Source organism: Spermophilus citellus (assembly GCF_964194105.1).
Source record: "Spermophilus citellus genome assembly, chromosome: 4".
NCBI classification, from domain to species: Eukaryota; Metazoa; Chordata; class Mammalia; order Rodentia; family Sciuridae; genus Spermophilus; species Spermophilus citellus.
Genome location: NC_138185.1, coordinates 229,853,549 through 229,873,692, shown reverse-complemented (window position 1 = coordinate 229,873,692; position 20,144 = coordinate 229,853,549).

The window sequence follows — 20,144 nt, the reverse complement described above, 5'->3', positions numbered from 1 at the left end:
GATGCAAGGAATGGGAAGCTAGTGCACAGTCATATGAAGACATCTGTTGAAAAAAGCTACTAATTTATCAATTTTATCATTACCTGCAACTAGAGGTCCAGGAAGGTTAGTATGGGCACGGATGTGTCCAATGAAACATGGGTACTTTCTCATTAGCACTGTCTTTTGTAAATTATGAAATAATTCAAATAACTCCTATGATGAAGTAAACCCAATAACTGATGTTACAATATTTTTGGTAACTCCGACTGCATATAAGCTGTCAGAATAGATATTAATAGGCTCATTTGAAAAATAATCTAAGGCACAAATCAGAGCTTGAAGCTCTGCCCTTTGAGCAGAAGTATAAGAAGTTTGTATTACCTCTGTGTGAACACGGCTGAAGAAACCTGCCTTACCAGAGTTGGAACCATCCGTGAACACCGATAAAGCTTCCTCTATTGGATGAGAAGGTACAATCTTTGGAAAAATAAGTGATGTTAATGATGCAAATTGTACAATCTTATCACAAGGATAATGGCTATCTATCTGCCCAGGAAAATCTGCAAAAGCTATCTGCCATGAGCTAGAAGTTTGAAAAAGCCAATTAGTCTGTTGAACAGAAAATGAATAATTATGATATCAGGCTCAGATCCAATTAATTGTAAAATTCTAGTTCTACCTTTAATTACTAATTGAGCTATAGAATCATGAAAAGGAATTAATGTTTTTTGAGGGGAGTGGGATAAATAAATCCATTCAATAACTCCTAATCTTTGCCATATGGCTCCTGTTGGGGTATGCTCAGTTGGAAATATTAATAAATACATTATTTCTTTAGGATCTATTCTAGTAAGCTGTGCATTTTTAATTGCAATTTCCACTTTCCTTAAGGCTGCCTTGGCCTCCAAAGTTAGTTGATGTGGAGAGGTTGGAGAAGGATTTCCTTGTAATATCTGAAATAAAGGACTTAACTCAGAAGTAGTTAGCTTTAAAGATGGTCTTAGCCAGTTAATATCTCCTAATAGTTTTTGAAAATCATTAAGGGTATGTAACTCCTTAACTCTTATTTGAAGATTTTGAGGACGGATTGTACTCCCTTGAATTATCTGACCTAGATATTGAACAGGAGATACCTTTTGAATTTTTTGAGGAGCTATACATAAACCCATTGCTGTAAGTGAAGTCTCTAACTGAGTAAAAATTTCTGAAAGTACTTCTGGATTAGCATGAGCCAATAATATATCATCCATAAAATGAATAATATAGGCATCAGGAAAGCTATTTCTAATGCGATCTATTGCCTGGTCAACATATATTTGGCACAGTGTAGGACTATTACGCATTCCCTGAGGAAGTACCTTCCAACAATATCTTTTAACAGGTTCCTTAAAATTAATTGCTGGGACAGTGAAAGCAAATCTTTCACAATCTTCAGGATGTAACCTTATAGAGAAAAAACAGTCTTTTAAATCTATTACCATCAAGCTATAATCTAAAGGAATGGCTGTGGGGGAGGGAAGCCCTGGCTGCAATGATCCCATAGGCTGAATTGCCTGATTTATTGCCCTTAAATCCTGTTGTAATCTCCAATTTCCTGACTTTTTCTTAATAACAAAAATAGGGGTATTCCAAGGACTAAGTGTTGGTTCAATATGACCAGCCTGAAGTTGTTCCTCAACTAATCTATGAATTATTTTAAGCTTTTCCCCTGAGATGGGCCACTGAGAAATCCATATAGGCTCCTCTGTGAGCCACGTGATTTTTTCAGCTGTCTTAGGGATCGGGGAAGTACTTAGGGCCCCTAGTAAAAATTTTGGTTTGGAGTATTTACTAATCTTTGTCGTGGAGACTGGCTTGTAAACAGATATTCTTCCTGAAAGGTCTCCTTTTCATCTCCAGGAAAGTACCTCTGATTAACTTCCTCAACTGATCTTATAGAATTTGGAGTAACTAATAACAGTCCCATTTTGGCTAATATATCTCTTCCCCATAGATTAGCTGGTAAAGACTCTAACACATAAGGTTTAAATACTCCCCTGTTCCCATCAGAATCTTCCCAACGGAGATAGTTGGCACTTTGAGCAGGCTGTGAAACCTGTCCTATTCCTCCTAGGTTAGCTTGTGCTACATGTAAAGGCCAGTTCCTAGGCCAAAACTGGCTGGACAATACCGAGACATCCGCTCCTGTGTCAATAATGCCTAGGAAATTTTTATTATTAATTCTAAGTTTTAATAAAGGGCGTTCTTGTTGTACTAACTGGGACCAATATACTCTGTCCGGCGGTTTAGAAACTGAATCTACCGGCAGGTGACTTTCTGAGACACAAGGCAATAATATTAATTGAGCAAAAATATCCTTTGGGGTGAGTCTTATGGCATAATTGGATCTTACAGTAACATATAATTGCCCTTTAAATTCTGAATCTATCACACCAGGTATGACCTTAATGGCTCCCTTCAAATTATCATGCCCCAGAATTAAACCTACAGTATTTTTAGGAAGTGGCCCGAAAATCCCAGTAGGAATTTGTTCTGGCCCCGTTTCAGGATCTATTTCAACTGTCTTTGCAGGTCCTAAGAAAACTGTCTGTGATCTCTGTCTCTGTCCCGGTAAAAATCGCGGACTGTCCTGGTCGGCGCTGCCAGTGACGTCACACTGTGCGACCTGTTCTGAATTTCCCCGTATTGTTCCTGGGCCCGTGGAGGGGCCGAACGGAAGTTTTTTGTCCCCTCGCTAGGAGGAAATGCCCGCGGCGAGAAGGCGAGATGATCCCCGCCATCCCAATTCACCGCGTGGTGCTGATTCCTGCAATATCTACTATCGCCAGTAGATGGAGCCCTAAACCTGAAATTGCGCATGCGACACTCACGGGCAAAATGATTGATTTTTCCACAAACGTAACACCTGCCGTGGGACTTTTGAACTGAATTTTGCAGCCCCAAGGTTTCTTTTAATGCTGTTGCTAAGGCCACTGTTTGCAACTGAGTGGAATCTAAGTCAGAACACAAGCGAATATACTCAGAAATTGTTCCTTTTTTACGATGGGGTCGGAGAACATCCTGACAAATTTTATTTGCGTTCTCAAAAGCCAATTGCCTAACGATAAATTCCCTAGCTCCTGGGTCCCCGATGGACCTGTTCGCAGCCTGATACAGTCAGGCTATGAAATCTGAATAAGTCTCACTGGCACCTTGTCTGATTTTGGTAAGAACTAAATTGGACTGGTCCTTGGGGACAATTTGTCTCCAGGCGCGTTTTGCACAATCAGTTATTTGATTGTACACTACAAAATCATAATTTAACTGTCTTTCTAAATCCGCGAAATTTTCAGTTCCTAAAAATATTGTTACTGGCGTTTCTATGCCCTGTCTTCTGTTTCTTTCTGCCTGTTCATTACAAAAATCAGTCCAATAAGTTTTCCAAAGCAAGTAATCTCCCCCGCTCAGACAAGATCTGGCTAAAAAAATCCAATCGCTAGGAGGAAGGGGTTGTGAGCAAATATTTTCTATCAGACTCTGAACAAAAGGCGAATTTGGGCCGTACGTTTCACATGAATTTTTCAATTCCTTGATAGTTTTAAGAGGGATTACAGCATGAACTCTAACTCTCTGATCTTGCTCATTAGTTTGCTCAAAAACTGGAAAGAGGTGAAAACCAGTAGTATCCTCTCCCATTTCTTGAGCCTTCCTAATACCTTGCTGAACTGGGGTAAGAAAAGTCATCTTTAATTCAGCATACCTGTTAAATTTGGTCCTTCTAGTAGGTACCGGCCGAATTTGAAAAGCTTGGGCAGGTGGTGCTAAATGCAGTCCATTAAAATTTCTCTCTAAGTCCTGAGTTTCTATGTTTAATTCTTCTTCCTCAGATTGTGAGCTGCAGTCAGACTCTGTACTATCACCATTTGGAATATGGGTTTCTAAATCACGTGGTTGAGAAGAACCCTGAGCCCCTCTAGGAGTTTCTTCTGTATTTTCCTCTCCAGGAAGATCGTTTACCTCCTCCGGAGGGCTCTCTAAGATTAGAGATGCTTCTTCTGTATCATGCTGTTCTGTACAATCTGTCTGCGGGCTAGCTTGCACAATTTTAACCTTTGTCTTAGCTCCTAGCGCTTTTGTTTTTAAATGGCTCAAGGGAAAGGAAATTAACTTAGCTTCAGGCTGATTTTTCATTTGAATAGACCTAATAGCTCTTTGAATGCCTTTTAAAAGGTCTTCAGGGGGCCACAAACTCTGGCCCATGTATTCAAAAAGACAGACTTCTAGGGCTGTCCAAGTTTTCTGTATATTCTCTATACCTCCAGGTATTTCAGTAGAAAGACAGACTCTCTGTAACTTTCTTCTTAATTTCTCCCAAGTAAGTAAATTTGGAGACTCTTGGTCGCAAAACCAAGGACAATATTCACCTACAATCTTTAAGAATTGTAATAACTGAGTTTTCTTTATTTGTTTTCCTTTCTGATTAATTATACTGTCTAAAATAGGTAGATACATTTCCTTATCCATAAAAGTTTAATTTTCCATTTTAAGTAATTTAACGTCTCTTTCCTTCAATATCTCCAGGTACTTTTGTGACCCAAATGTCATTTCTTCCTTTATCTTTATCTTTATTCCGTATTTTCCTTATTTCCTCTTTATTCCTTATTTCCTCTTTATTCTTTTCCTTATCTTTTTAGCATGCGTTCCCACTCAATCTAACTAATTCAGAATGCCCCACGTTGGGCGCCAATTCTACCACGTGGCCTGCGCAGTGGTTTCATTAATGAGGTTCTAGGCATAAAGTTAGTTAGAAGAGATCAAAATAAAGCATACAAACCAGTTACCTTATTTATATTGCTAGGTCCGAGACGGCTCGCTTCCCTGGTTCCCGCCTCCAGCTGCCCAGCAGGGCAGCGAGGATTACTCTGGGCTAGCAGGAAAGAGAGAGAGTGAACACGCCTGGGAGTAGCCTTTTATTGGGGAACAAGAGATTCAGGGGAGAATTCCATCCAATGAAGGTTGAGAAGGGGCTGCACTCCAAGGTCAGGGTCAGTGATTGGGTCTCCGGGGTCAGTGGTCACGCACAGCCCCACACGGATGGGCTCTCTCATCAGGAAAGGGTCGGGAAAGCTCCGACACAGGCAAAGCACCTCAAGCCCTTAACGGGAGTCACCCAATCACGTGTCAGAATGGCTCTCCACATGCCCCTCCTCCTCTGAGGGAGGGCTTGTCCTCCCCACGGTCCATGCACCCCAGACCAGCTGCAGTCTGTCTCCTGAACCACCCTTCTTTACTCTGGGAGCCAGTGCTTTCAGCTTTCTCTGAACATCAGCTCACCGAGGTGCCACCTGCCTTTCCTGTGGCCCTGCCTCAGTTCCTGCTGCTCAACTGCTGAGCTCCTTCTCTCCTGGGACCTGCTGCAGCACCGTGGGATCCCCTCAGCTGCCTTCCCCATTCCTGCTACCTCATTTTCAAGTCCAACTTATTTTCTGGGAAAGACTTAGTTCCCTGTTCTCTGTGTTTGCATTTTACAGAGGACCTTTCCGTATCATTAACTGACCATGTTCTCATTAAGTGCTTCACACTAAGACATGGTGATTGACACCTACATAAGAAGGCCCTGGGAATTCCAAACTGTGTGCAGACCCTCCCTGTGGGAGGCCATCCTTGCACACGATTTGAGTTATGTCCCTGGCTGGGCGAGAGGCGCTTTGGCACACCCTGGTATCCAGAGCTTTCCCCACCCTTTTCAGGTCCGAGGGCTTGTCTATGTGGAGACGTGTCTGGCCACTACCCTGAAGACCCAATCCTCTCACCTTACTTTGGGACACTGCCCCCCTTAATCTTAATTGGATGGGATTTTCTCCAGAATTTTTTTCCCCAAATAAAAATCCACTCCCTGGCGTGTTCTTTCTCGCTGGCCTCTTCAGTAAACCTCACTACCATAATAGGTGGCTGGAGGCTGGAGGTAGGGGGAGCCATTCTGGAGCTTGTTTAAAGGTAATTAGAACCTGTCTCTTTAATTCAAACACCCTGAGTATTTCTCACCAAGCTGAACAATCATTTATGAAGCCTGTGCTGGCCTCGGGCTAAAACCCTCCCTTTGCTTTAAGTGCAAGGAGAGTCCACACCTCCATGGATTAGTGCAACTGTGCAAGGTAACATGAAGTCTAAATACCAGTTTCAGATTTCTAATGCAATAGTGCCCAACCCTGGGTGCAGTAGTTCCTGATTCCACAGATTCGGGATTTGAAATTTCCATTCTGGCTCAGTGTGGTGAGGAGAATGTAATACTGACTCCATAGTTCACATATGAATGATGGGTGAACTTGCTGATGCTCTTAGCACACCCTGGGGAGGTTTGAGGCCCGGAGTGTGCACAGCGAGCTGAGGTCACCCACTCCTCTCTCAGCTTTCTACCTGCCCTTCAGGGGCAATTTAGTGTAGGAATTCCACATTTTTTTTCTATGTTGGAAAGTTGGCACTCACATTAGATCCAGGGATGTTGGTATAGTGCCCTTTGTCCTTCCTCAGTGTTAGAAGGAGGGAAGATTCTAAGAGGGTAAGTATGTGAGTAGAAGTGATTTTCTAGTATTGCAGTGTTGGCCATGAGCTCAGGGTGAATGAATCACAAATTTGATGTTACAGAAAGAGGCAGAGAAATGAGCTGATATGAGGGTGCTCTGGGAACTGGTCCCTGACCCTAACTAGGCATGTGACCCTGGTGACATCTGGAATGACCAGATTATTGGGTTCCTCCAGTGAAAATACAGAAGTGCCACCAACGGTGTCTCTTGGAGTTGAGGCTGAAGTATGTGCTTCACACTTCAGTATGAAGTATGAGAAGAGAGCAGCTCATATCAGGCCCTGAAGTTCCTGCCCAGCCAGCACCTGCGTGACTCCACCTTGCATGGAGACTCTCGAGGTCCCTCCTCTGCCAGACCCTCTGAAGCTTTTCCTTCTTGGGTCAGGGTTGTCTGAATTTCTCCCTCTGAGCACAGACTTCTCATCCATACTTCCTTGTGAAGCCAATTATTTTACAATGACATTTCCCACATAGTGACTTTTATGTGAACTTTATAAACTTATCTTTCTAGTACTGTGGATTGAACCCAAGGCACACTAACCCTGAGCTCCTTCCCAGCCCTGTTTGTGTCTTAGTTTGAGTCATGTTCCCCTAAGATGCCCAGACTGCCCTTGAAAGAGTTGTCCTCCTGCCTTGGCCTCCTGAGCACCTGGGTGACAGGGGAGCTCCACCATGTCCAGGTCAGTTTTCTGAACCTCTGCTGCCATGTTGTATCCTCTCATGCTCAGGTGGGTCCCCTGTCACCTTCCCATGACTCCTTCCCATTCCCAGTCCACTCACTGTCTTCCTGTGATAGATCAGGTCATCATATACATGCCATCCTGAAACCCAAATAGTGGGAGAAACTTTCACCCCGGGGACCTTGGCAATGTTAGGAACAGGAGTGTTCAAGAAAAACAGTTGTTAGAGGTCATTGAGGCTGCCACACCTCCAGCAATCAGAGCACAGCATGGCAGCAAGGAATTCTCTGACCCAAGTGCCCATGGACTGCACTGAGTTGTCCCGACTGGCAGGACACATCAACGTGGGCAGCGAACCTAGATGGGGAGGAATGAAGGGACAAGAGACACGAAGGGTGACAGCAAGACAAAAGTTCTGATGAAGCTGCAAACTTTTATTGTTCACACAGGGGTATTTATGGGCTGGGGATGGGGGAGCTCTCTTATCGGCAGTTGCTGGAAGTCTTCGCAAGGTGAGATAGCGCAGGATGTTTCAGGAAGACAGATGGCCGCAGGATGTCTCAAGGAGATGGATGGCTGCAGGGTGTCTCCCAGGCAAGATGTCTCCCAGGGGGCTGTTTCTTGTAACTGTCAGGCTATACTTTGAAGGAGAACTCCCTTTTGGTCCCTGGCACTGTCAGGCTATTCTTTGAAGGAGAACTCCCTTTTGGTCCCTGGCACTGAGGAACACTGACAGAAAGCCTTAAACCTTGTTAAAACCCACAGAAATGTGTGTGTTCACAGTGAACTTTGGTGGATGTGAGCTGTCTTTCTCAGGATGAGGGTATGTGACACCCACACGCACAGCCAGGCACCAAAGGCAGAGGTGCCCACCCTTCATGAAGCTGTGTGTGGCTTGTGGACAGGGGTGACCTGAGCAAGGTGCTGAAGGAAAAGGGGCTCCCTTGGCAAAGACCCAGGATCAAGGGTGGTCAGCTCAGCATGGACTGTGGAAACTGCAGGTCAGCTCTGCCACTGGCCTCTGGACCCTGAAGGCATGCTGTGCCCAGGTCCACTCTGACCCCATCTTGCTGAGAGGTGACCCTGACCCTGAGAAGCCCCAGGACACCTGGCTACTGGAGGAGGCAGCTTGGTGCCTGCCTGTGTTTCCAGCCACTGTGGCTGGACTGCAGGTCACAGACAGGGATGCCCTGGGCTCTGTCCCTGCTCAGGTCAATGACCACCCTGTCCTGAGAGTGTATCTTCAGTCTGGGTGAGGATGAGCAGTGGCCATTTTTATATCCCAAGTAATTCTAAGTTAATCCAGATTCATCCAGAAAATGAAAGCATTTGTATATTTTCAGTGTATGTTTTTAGAGCTATAGTATTGATTTTGTATTATACATTTGTAAGTTGCCAAATTAGATTGTTGTGTTTTATAACCACTTGTGTTCCTTATATGTCTGTCAATAAAACTTACAACATCTTCTTTATTTCAATATTTTATTTGTGAGTATAATTGTGCAAAATGTGTGATTCATTTTGATGTATTCATGGATACATTAGCAAATTTTACAGCAGAGACGTTGCTTTCTGCCTATAATTCCTACCTGGTATCATCTATTTGAATTATTATCTATTTTTCTTCATATTAAACACAAAAACAATGATGTTCATTTGTTGTATGCCTCTGAGAAATATTATACTATTAATTTAGCATTATACATTTTTTTGTACTTTAGTGAACAATAATTGATATTGCATCTAAATATACACAGAATTGTCCCAATCTCTGTTTTCCCCTGTGGTCTATACTGTCTCCTTTGCCTCAGTGAAACCCCAGGTCTTGCACTAGGGGCCTTGCTCAGCTCCCTCCTGTGGCCTAGTGGGGGTTATGGCCTTCTCCATCCATAGCTTCTTTCCCTTTGGCCATCTCACCCAGCATCCCCCTGGCATAATCCCATAAGTAGGGAGGGTAAAAATAAGGGAAACAGGACAGGAGAACAAGGGAGGCCTAGTGTTGAACCACAACACAAAGAAAAGACCACCTACTCCAATTTTAAACCAAATTGAGAAAGCTCATTTGCAACAAATAGTGGCCCTTTTAAGTCTTAAATCCTGATTTTGAGGAAAGGCAGTGAAGGCCTGCTCACAGGCAGCAGCTCTTACTCTCTTACTGCTTCCCAGGGCTCCCTGGGCCTCCCTGGCAGCAGCTCAGATGGGGAGGACGTGGGAAATGGAGTTTCCTAACAGCTTCCAGAACAGAGAAGGGAGGATGGGGTGGGAGGGGAGAAGTGCACACCTGGGGGCCATGGTCACAGAACAAGGGACACACCACACACACCCCCTGAAGCTGGGCACCAGGCCTGGTCACTGCTCCACAGGCTCACACACCCTCACCAGGTCTGAAGTGGGCGCAGGACTTCAGATGGTTGAGAACGACAGGGATGGTGTACTTGTCCAACCCCACAGGAAGGGACCCTCCATGACTTCTAGAAGCTTTCCACCTACTCTTGTGTGTCCTTTGAACTTTCCTCTTTCTTTCTCATGACAAGTCCAGGAGGTTTGGACTGGGCAGCAGGTCCTCAAAATAGCTACATACACTTATGAAAGATGACCTTGCCAGATGCTTCCTCCTCTGTGACACTTGATGAATCACCCTCATCCTGACCTGATTATAGGTAGCTCTGTAGCTCACTTATCATCTCAGAGTGGACTACACCTCCTGGTTCTTAAGAACTGACCTGGACCTCAGGGAGCACTGGGATCTGAGGCCCCCAGCTCCCAGCAGCTGACAGACCCTGTCTAGAGGTGGTCAGATGTAACTGCCAGGGTCAGCTAGATTTCAGGTCAGGACACCCAGAGGAGGTGCCTTGCACTTTATAGAACCATGTCCCTTTATGTCCCTTTTCTGTCCTCCCTTCTCCACACAACGTGAGGACACATTAGGAGAGGGCTTCTCAACTGCTGTGTGACATTGTAGTGCCATCCCCTCCCCTCAGAACATCTTCATGAAGTTTCTCCAGAGACCTCCCATGACTGTTCTTAGACTATCAGCAATAACTCTGCACAGAGCTTTCAGGCTGAGGTGAGGAGCAGAAGCAGGATGGGATCACAAAGTAACCCAGGGCCTTCACAGAGGCTTTGCATTTCCATGGACACTAGTCAGGTCCTGTGGAGCCAGCAGGCTAGAGGGAAGGGAAGGGGACCCTCCCTGTCCTGGGCATTGATATTACAGAGTGTCCTTGATTTAGCAAATGGGTCTGGGTTCTACGTTTCTGGAAAAAGCTGCTTCTGCATGGACTTCTGCAGATGGTGAGCCCCCCAGCCCCTGCCCTACTCACTGGGTATAAAGTCCTGAAACTTTCTGAACTCGGGGTTCGGAGGGATTGACGGACTGTGGTGAAAGGCCCCCTTCTGAACCTGTCTGCAGCCAATGAACTTGCCTCCTGCTAATGCCTGGGTGACCAGCCTCCTCTGTCCCACAGCAATATCAAAGTTGACCACTCAAGAGCCCACCACCTCTGCTAAGGAGGACAAAGGCAGCCATCCACATGGGGCAGCATCTGAGGGCCACAGACACTTAGGGAGGCTGGCGCTGGACTTACCACCACCTGCTCATGGAGAGATTCTGCATTTGTCATGGACACTCATTGGGGTGCCACCTTGTCACCTAAAGCCTCAACAATGCCCAACAGCAGCCTCCTTTTAGTCATTCACAAGAACTTTGGATTATGAGTAAAGGATTCTCACACAAGAGGTCACCATTGCCAGCTGCTGTGCTGAGTAGAAATTAAAAGGAAATTCTAGGGAGTTCCAAGCATGGTCTTGGAGACAGAGATACGCACAGAGTACCAGTGTTAACAGAGCCACTCTGTACTCTTCCAAGACTGTTTCCATAGTTCCCAGGACATGACAGGTTAAAAGCATCACATCCTGGGCCATGGGTTCTGCTCTATTGAAGGGTCTCCCTAAGGAGCTTATATATAGTGAGATTGTGGCTCACAAGTTTTACCATAAACCACTGAAGGCAAAGACGAATCCATAGGATGTTAGACTAGTGAAGGGCCTTAGAAAGTAAACTGCAGCCCCTTGTTGTACAGGTGAGGAAACCGACTTGTAAGGTATTTGCTCAGAGTTACTTGGTGGCCTGCAGGGCTGGGACAAGGGCCCCAGGATGCCAATTTTTAATTTTGGAGATCATCTGCTGAGGGGTCTGGGTTTCTAGGTATGTGATCATGCCATTAGCAAATGCACAGAGGTTGACTTCTTCTGCTATCTATAACTTCTGGCTTATTTCTCTTGCATATTGCTCCTGTTAGAATCTTGAGAACTATACTGCCTGGGAATGGTGAGAGTGGCTATTCTGGCCTTTGTCTTGATTCTAGAGGAAATGTTTCTGTCTTTCTCCATTCCCTGTGGGGTTGGCATTGTCATGTGAAGTATTCTGATATTGTGATACTGAAGCCAGAATTAGACAGGCAGACAGGCAAGGGTCACATCCAGAGAATGGAGGAATTGAAATGCTAATTCCTTCAGAGCCTTTCTTCACCCTTATCAGGATAACCTGCCCTGCTCCACTGGGTGCTAAGGCAAACTGCCCAGGAATTGTCCCTCCCTACAGGGAGTTCTGAAAGGTGTTAGTTAATGCATCCTGGGCCCCCTCCATGCTGGATCCCTCCACCTCGGCCCTCTGGCCCATCTGCTAATCACCTTTTGGTCATCCACCTTAGCATCTACTGGGCCTAGTCATGAATGCAGGAAGGAGAGAGATAGGGGAAGAGAGGAGGAGACAAAGGAAGCCTAGGACACATAAACATGCAAGAACTCTCACTTCCTGAGACAGCAGGATACCAGCTGTGGCCCCTTCTTTGTCCCTGAAGAAGTCTATGTCACCCTGTTTTAAATAAACCCTGCTTTATATGCTTCCTGGGTGTGCTTCTCTAATGGTTCACCATGTGGGGGTGGAGGGGGGGAGACCTGGTCAATGGTAACTGACAGTTTCACTAATAAGAAATTTCATGGAAAAAATTCACACTGATAAATGCCTACATAAAAAAAGAGAAAGATCCCAAAGAAGCAATCTACTAATTTATCTCAGGATTCTGTAAAGCAGGAAAAAACGAATTTCCAAACCAGTAGAATAAAAGAAAGTGTTAACATGACAGAAATATTGGATGAAATAATAAATGAAAATTTCAGTGATTCAATATAACAAAGGATTGTTTGTTTGAAAATATAGACAAAGTTGATCACTCCTCAAACTAACCAAAATGTAGGAAAGAAGACTGTAATGAATAAAAGTAGAGTCAAAAAAGGGGGTATCTTCAGACACCTCTAAAACCCAGACAAAAATCTAGTTCATTCACAATTCTTTAAGATCAGCATTAAAGACTGGGCTTTGGGAACATTAACATGGTAAACTCCCAGAAGCATTTTTCATCTCCCAGACCAAAATAGAACTGTTTTCTCTATCACTCAATTTACCTAGCTACAGTAACTACTTATCTTTAAATCTGGCTTTGTGATGTATTTTCCTTTAGTCAGAGTTAACACATGTATGTGCATCACATGATTCTGTTTGTATAAAATGAATAAAGTTAATGGCCAACATGATTAAACTAGAAGAAACTCTACTTTCCAAAATGCTCCTCTGTCCACCATGCTACCTATGACTCTACCACGGGCTATCAGTACTGCTCTACCTGGGCCTCCACCCAGAGCTGCTATATAGCAGGAGGACATGCAAATAGGGCCTCCCTCTGCTATGAAAACCAGCCCACCTGACCCTGCAGCTCTGCACAGGAGCCCAGCCCTGGACTCCCAGCTCAGCCCACTCAGTGATCAGGACTGAACACAGCTGCTCACCATGGAGAGTGTGCTCACCTGGATTTTCCTGGTGGCTGTTTTCAAAGGTAATGGATGGAGAACCAGAGATCCTGAGTGTGTGAGTGGACACGAGTGAGAGGAAGAGTGGATGAGTGCCAGTGTCCTGACCAGGCTGCCTCTGTGTTTGCAGGTGTCCAGTGTGAGGTGCAGCTGGTGGAGTCTGGGGGAGGCCTGGTGCAGCCTGGGGGTTCCCTGCGACTCTCCTGTGCAGCCTCTGGATTCACCTTCAGTGACTACTGGATGAACTGGTTCCGCCAGGCTCCAGAGAAGGGGCTGGAGTGGGTTGGAGAAATTAACAAGAATGGTGATACAACAAACTCTGCTGACTCTGTGAAGGGCAGATTCACCATCTCCAGAGAAAACTCTAAGAACATGCTGTACCTCCAAATAGGCAGTCTGAGAGTCGAAGACACAGCCATCTATTACTGTGCTAGAGACACAGTGAGGGGAACTCTGTATGAGCCCAGACACAAACCTCCCGCAGGGCTCCCAGGTCCAGCAGGGGGTGCTCAGCACACAGGGAACTCAGAGTAAGCTTGGGTGCAGGTGCAGAGGGAGGTTGAGTGCTGGTTACTTGCATCTGAATTCCGCTCCCAGGGAGTCACCTGGACTTGTCTGTACTAAACTTTCGCTTCTCTGAAAATATGGATCCTGGCTTTTGTGATGTATTTCCCTTGTTAATATGAGTGTATCATAGTTATCCTTATTATTGCTTTTAATTATCCTAGTGATAGACATCCATTGAGTATCAAAGCAGGTCCTCCCTCTGTTCACTATGCCGTGTGCAAGACTGAGGTCCAGTCCTGGCTTCACCATGACGTTGACTCTCAGAACATGGCAGTTAGTCAGGTCCTACCTTGGGCCTCTCTGCAGCATGGACATCCTGGTTTGGAACAGGTGGCCCCACTGGATGAGACCTATGTCCACTCACTGCCCTCCCAGGGCCTGTTCAGGCTGTGACATTTGTGCACCTGAGTCAGAGCAGTGCAGTGGTTAGTGTCTTCTCCACACTCACTGATCTCTCAATGCCTGTGAGCTCCCGACCTCTCCAGGTTGTAAAAAGGTGGTGGGTCTGCCTCACAACCAGCATTCTGGCTTCATACAAGGGGTTTGTAGCATAGAAGTTAACTAGTGAGATCAAAATAAACACACAAATCTCAATTACCTTTTTCATTGTCTAGGTCTGAGATGGCCATCCCTCTGGCTCCTGCCTTGAACCACCTGGTGGGGCAGCAAGGCTTACTCAGGACAAGCAGGAGAGAGAGAGAGAGAGAGAGAGAGAGAGAGAGAGAGAGAGAGAGAGAGAGAGAGAGAATGCCAGGGAGTGGCTTTTTATTGGGGAACAAGAAATTCAGGGGAAAATTTCATCCAATGAAGGTCGAGGTGGACAGCATTCATTCCAAGGTCAGTATCAGTGATTGGTCTCAGGGTCAATGGTCAGTCACACCCCCACATGGATGGGCTCTCACACCTAGAAAGGGTGGGAATTAGTTCTACACAGTTTAGCCAGAACGCCTCACTTCCAATCAGGCAGGTGCCCAGTCACTTGTGAGAATGGCTTCCCACATATTCCCCCTTTTTTTCTTAAAAATCAGGCCGGGGTTCACTCTTTCAAGTTTTTGCATTCTTGTTCCAAAGACTTGCCATCCTATAATTACAACACAAAAGAGAATTAACAGCAATGAAAACAATCCAATAATGTACCAGGCTAAGTGTTTAAGAATATTTCCAGGGTTAAATCCATTTAACTCCTTCAATATTTGGTTAGCCACAGAAGAAGGATCCGAAAAATCAGCTCTATTATTTTGAATGTCTTGGATATGGTGATGAATTTCCAAAAGATCCAAGCTATTATTATTATTTTGCCAAATACCTAACAAATGGTTTTTAACCTTCTTCCAATCCCAGAGAGAAGCATTGTACTTGGTAGCTGTAACTCACACATATTTCTAATTTGCATGGAATTTAAGCCTTTCTTTATTTTTAAAGCTAAAAGTTCATTACCTATGTCTATAACAGTCGCCTCTAAGGCATTTAATTTAGTCTCAATCCTTTCATCAATATTTACTTGATTACACAGAGCCTTGGAAGTATTTTGAGCTAAATTATTTAAAAAAATTGCATGTTGAATATTTTGAGACAATGTCAGAGGTGCAGAAACACTGGATGCAATAATAGAAACTAATGCAAAACACCAAAAATTATAATTCCAATAGCACGTTTAGGTCTTGCTAGCTGGGCAAGAATTTGCTGCAAGACTTGTAAACCAGCATCAGCATACCATGACTCTGAAATATTAGCAGGTAATAAAACAAAAGAGAGCTGATGAAGTATCAGCACTCCTTTTCCTCCATTATACCTAGTAATACAATTGGTTAGGTTACTTTTGTTACATGTAACAACATATCTGTCATCTATCCATTTAACTTTTACATTTCCAATAATTAAAATGTAAGGAGATTGGACACAGGCTCATAAGCCATAGCAAGATCCCTCCTTAGAGTTCTTGCTAACAAATTTTGGTAAAGGCTTGTCTGTAAAATGTAAGAATTCTGAGGCAACAATTAAGCACCAAACATCTTTTTGAATACCACCCTCACTGTAAGTCAAAATATTACTAGCAAATCCTGCAGGTGTCATAGCAGAATTTTTTCATAATTGTCTCATCAATTTTTGGAGACAAGTCTAAAATATACCCACTATCTTTAGACACCTTATGTTGTACAGGAAAAGTATTTACACAATCCATCCATCTAGGAAAGGTGCCAATCTCAATTGTAGAACTATTTGGACAGTGGGGTATCTGTGAAGGTTTTGCAGAAATGAGTGGTTTGTTATGTGAAAGTCCCATCTTAATTACTGATCTAGTATAAGGTTTTAAGTCCCCATAAATAGAATAATTAGTCAGTCTAGGTCTATCAATCACTGTCTTTTCTTCAAATGAAACTTTCAGACAGCCAGCATGCTTATCGTGGGACCAACATAAAGGTAATTGGGCACTGTAGCCAGAATAATTAAATCTAGTCACACGATTGGGAGTAATATGAGTATCTGTAAATCCTCCCATCATGAATGAGTCATTAGTAAACACTGGAATAGATTCTCCAGTCCACACAGCTGGGTGTACCAGGGGTGGATCTGGGAAACATGTCCAGTAACTGTCTGTCTGGTTCCCCTTTACCTGACAGCCCAGCAGGGCAATTACTGTCACTACCATCAAGACTGGGGTCCTGTTTTTTCCTAGGACTCGAATTATTCGGGAAGCCTGTGTTGTTAGCTTCTTCACGTCTTCCCATGAAATCAGCTTTTCTGCTGAGTAAATCTGGTTTCTCTTCATCTTTTTCTGATATCTCTTCCTTTTGAATGGGGGCTTATCCGGGTCGATCTTCAGTCACTTGAATCTTGGTTCTACCTCTTCCATGTCTGATTGTGCATTCAGGCACCCAGATAGGATGAAAAGCACCTTCTGGAAAAATACAAGCATGACCTCTGCCCCATATAATTACTGGGTCTGGGCCTTTCCATTGACAAGTCTGTAATCTTTCCACAAAACTCTGCTAAAGGGCCTGTTACTGAGGGAGACATTTGTCTCTAAGCCGCAGTGTGACCTTCTACGTCATAGTTTAAAATATTTAAAATGAACAAAGCATGATTGAGGCCATTTTGGAGAGTCATAAACCTATTCTGCCCCTTTAATTTTTGTAATTAAAGCTTAATCAATTAATGAGCTTGTTCCACAATGGCACCTTGGGGGTTATAAGGAATTCCTGTTTTATGAATAATTTGAAATATTGGCAAAATTGTTGAAAAGAAGAGCTTACATAAGCTGGTGCATTACCTGTTTTAATCTGTATAGGGCACCCTAACACAGCAAAGGCTGCTAGGCAATGAGAAATTACATGTTGAGTATTTTCCTTTATATGTTCTGTGGCAAAAATAAATCTGGAATATGTATCAATGATGATATGTACTTATGTACATTACCAAATTGACGATTATGTGTTACATCCATTTTCCATATTTGATTTGGTTTTAATCCATGGGGATTTACCTCTGATGGTGCAGATTTAGTGTGAGTAACACACTTAGGTCATTGACTTACAATTTGACGAGCTTGTTCTCTGGTAATATTAATTTTTTTACGTAAGTTAGAAGCATTTTGATGATGCAAGGAATGGGAAGCTTGTGCACAGTCATATGAAGACATCTGTTGACAAAAAGGTATGAATTTATCAATCTTATCATTACCTGAAACTAAAGGTCCTGGAAGATTAGTGTGATCCCATATGTGTCATATGAAACATGGGTATTTTCACATTTGCACTGCCTTTTGTAAATAATGAAATAATTCAAATAACTCTTGAGATGAAGTATACCCAATAACTGAAGTTTCAATATTTTTTGTAACTCTGACTGCATATAAGCTGTTAGAATAAATATTAATAGGCTCATTTGAAAAGTAATTTAAGGCACAAATCAGAGCTTGAAGCTCTGCTCTTTGGGCAGAAATATATGAAGTTTGCATTACTTTTGTGTGAACACAACTATAAAAACCTGCTTTACCTGAGCTTGAACCATCAGTGAACACCAATAAAGCTTCATCTATAGGGTGTGCACGCACAATCCTTGGAAAAATAAATGATGTTAATGATGCAAATTGAATAATTTTATCACGAGGATAATGACTATCTATCAGGCCAGGAAAATCAGCAAAAGCTATCTGCCATAAGCTAAAAGTTTGAAAAAGCCAATTATTCCGTTGAACAGAAAATGGAATAATTATGATACCAGGCTCAGATCCAATTAATTTTAAAATCCTTGTTCTACCTTTAATGAGTAATTGAGCAATAGAGTCATGAAAAGGAATCAATGTTTTTTGAGGGGAGTGGGCTAAATAAATCCACTCAATAACTCCTAATCTTTGCCATATGGCTCCTGTTGGGGTAGGCTCAGTTGAAAATATTAATAAATAATCTATTTCTTTAGGATCAACTCTAGTAAGTTGTGCATTTTTAATTGCATTTTCAACCCCTTTTAAAGCTGTTCTAGTCTCTAAGGTCAGCTGACGTGGAGAGGTTGGAGAAGGATTTCCTTGTAATATCTGAAATGAAGAACTTAATCCAGAAGTAGTTAGTTTTAAGGATGGCCTCAGCCAATTAATATCTCCTAATAGTTTTTGAAAATCATTAAGGGTATGTAACTCCTTGACTCTTATCTGAAGATTTTGAGGAAGGATTGTACGTCCTTGAATTATCTGACCTAAATATTGAAAGGGAGGCATTTTTTTTTGTATTTTCTGAGGAGCAATGCATAAACCCATTGCTGTAAGTGAAGCCTCTGAGTAAAAATTTCTGAAAGTACCTCTGGATTAGCATGAGCCAATAATATATCATCCATAAAATGAATAATATACACATCAGGAAAGCTATTTCTTATGGGAGCTATCACCTGATCTACCTATTTCTGGCATAGGGTAGGACCATTACACATTCCATGGGGGATTGCTTTCCAGCAATATCTTTTAACAGGTTCCTTAAAATTAATTGCTGGGACAGTGAAGGCAATTTTTTCACAATCTCCAGGATGTAACCTTATAGAGAAAAAACAATCTTTTAAATCTATTACCATCAAGCTATAGTTTAAAGGGATGGCTGTGGGGGAAGGAAGTCCTAGGCTGAATTGCATGATTTATTGCCCTTAAATCCTGTAGCAACCTCCAATTGCTGACTTTTTCTTAATAACAAAAATAGGTGTGTTCCAAGGACTGAGTGTTGTTTCTATGTGACCAGCCTGAGGTTGTTCCTCAACTAACCTATGAATTATTTTAAGTTTTTCCCCTGATATGGGCCACAGAGAAATCCATATAGGCTCCTCTGTGAGCCAGGTAATTTTTTAAGCTGTCTTTAGGATCGGGGAAACACTCAGGGCACCTACTATAAATTTTGGTTTGGAACATTTGCTAATCTTTGTCATGGAGACTTGTTTGTAAGCAGATACTCTCCCTGAAAGGTTTCCTTATCATCTCCAGGAAAATACTTCTGATTAACTTCCTCAATTGATCTTACAGAATTTGGAGTTACTAATAACAATCCTATTTTTGCCAAAATATCCCTTCCCCATAGGTTTGCTGGTAAAGACTCTAACACATAAGGTTTAAAAACTCCACTGTACCCATCAGAATCTTCCCAATGGAGATAATTTGCACTTTGAGCAGGCTGTGAAATTTGTCCAATTCCCTCTAGGTTAGCTGGTGCTACATGTAAGGGCCAATTCCTAGGCCAGAATCTACTAGAAAAGACAGAAATATCAGCACCTGTGTCGAGAATACCTTTGAAATTTTTATGATTAATTTTAAGTTCCAATAAAGGGCACTCTTGTCCCACTAACTGAGACCAGTACACTCTGTCTGGCGGTTTAGAAACTGAATTTTCTTGAGGGTGTTTATCTGAATCACAAGGCCATAAAATCAATTGGGCAAATGCATCCTTTGGAGTAAGGCTTAGGGCATAATTGGACCTCACAGTAACATTAAATTGTCCTTCAAAATTTGAATCTATCACTACAAGTGTTACCTCAATGGCTCCTTTTAAATTATTACGTCCCAAAATTAAACCTATAGTATTATTAGGAAGAGGCCCGAAAATCCCAATAAGGATTTGTTTTGGCCCTGATTCAGGATTCAATTCAATTGTCATTGAGGGTCGTAAGGAAACTGTGATTTATGTTCCGGTAGAAATGGTGGGCCCTCCTGGTCGGCACCAGTGATGTCACACTGTGCGACCCCTCCTCCAATTCCCCATATTTTTGCTCCGCCCGGGGAGGGGCTGACCAGAAGTTTTTTGTTCTCTGGCTTGGAGGAAATGACAACGAGAAGGCGGGCTGATCCGTGCCATCTTGATCTGCCATGTGGGGTTGGGTCCTGCAATATCTATTATCAACAGTATGGAGCCCTGGACTTAATATTACGATGTACGACATTCTCGTGCAAAATGGCCATCTCTGCCACGGAGATCACATCTTCTATGGGGTTTTCGAACCAATTCCTGTGGTTG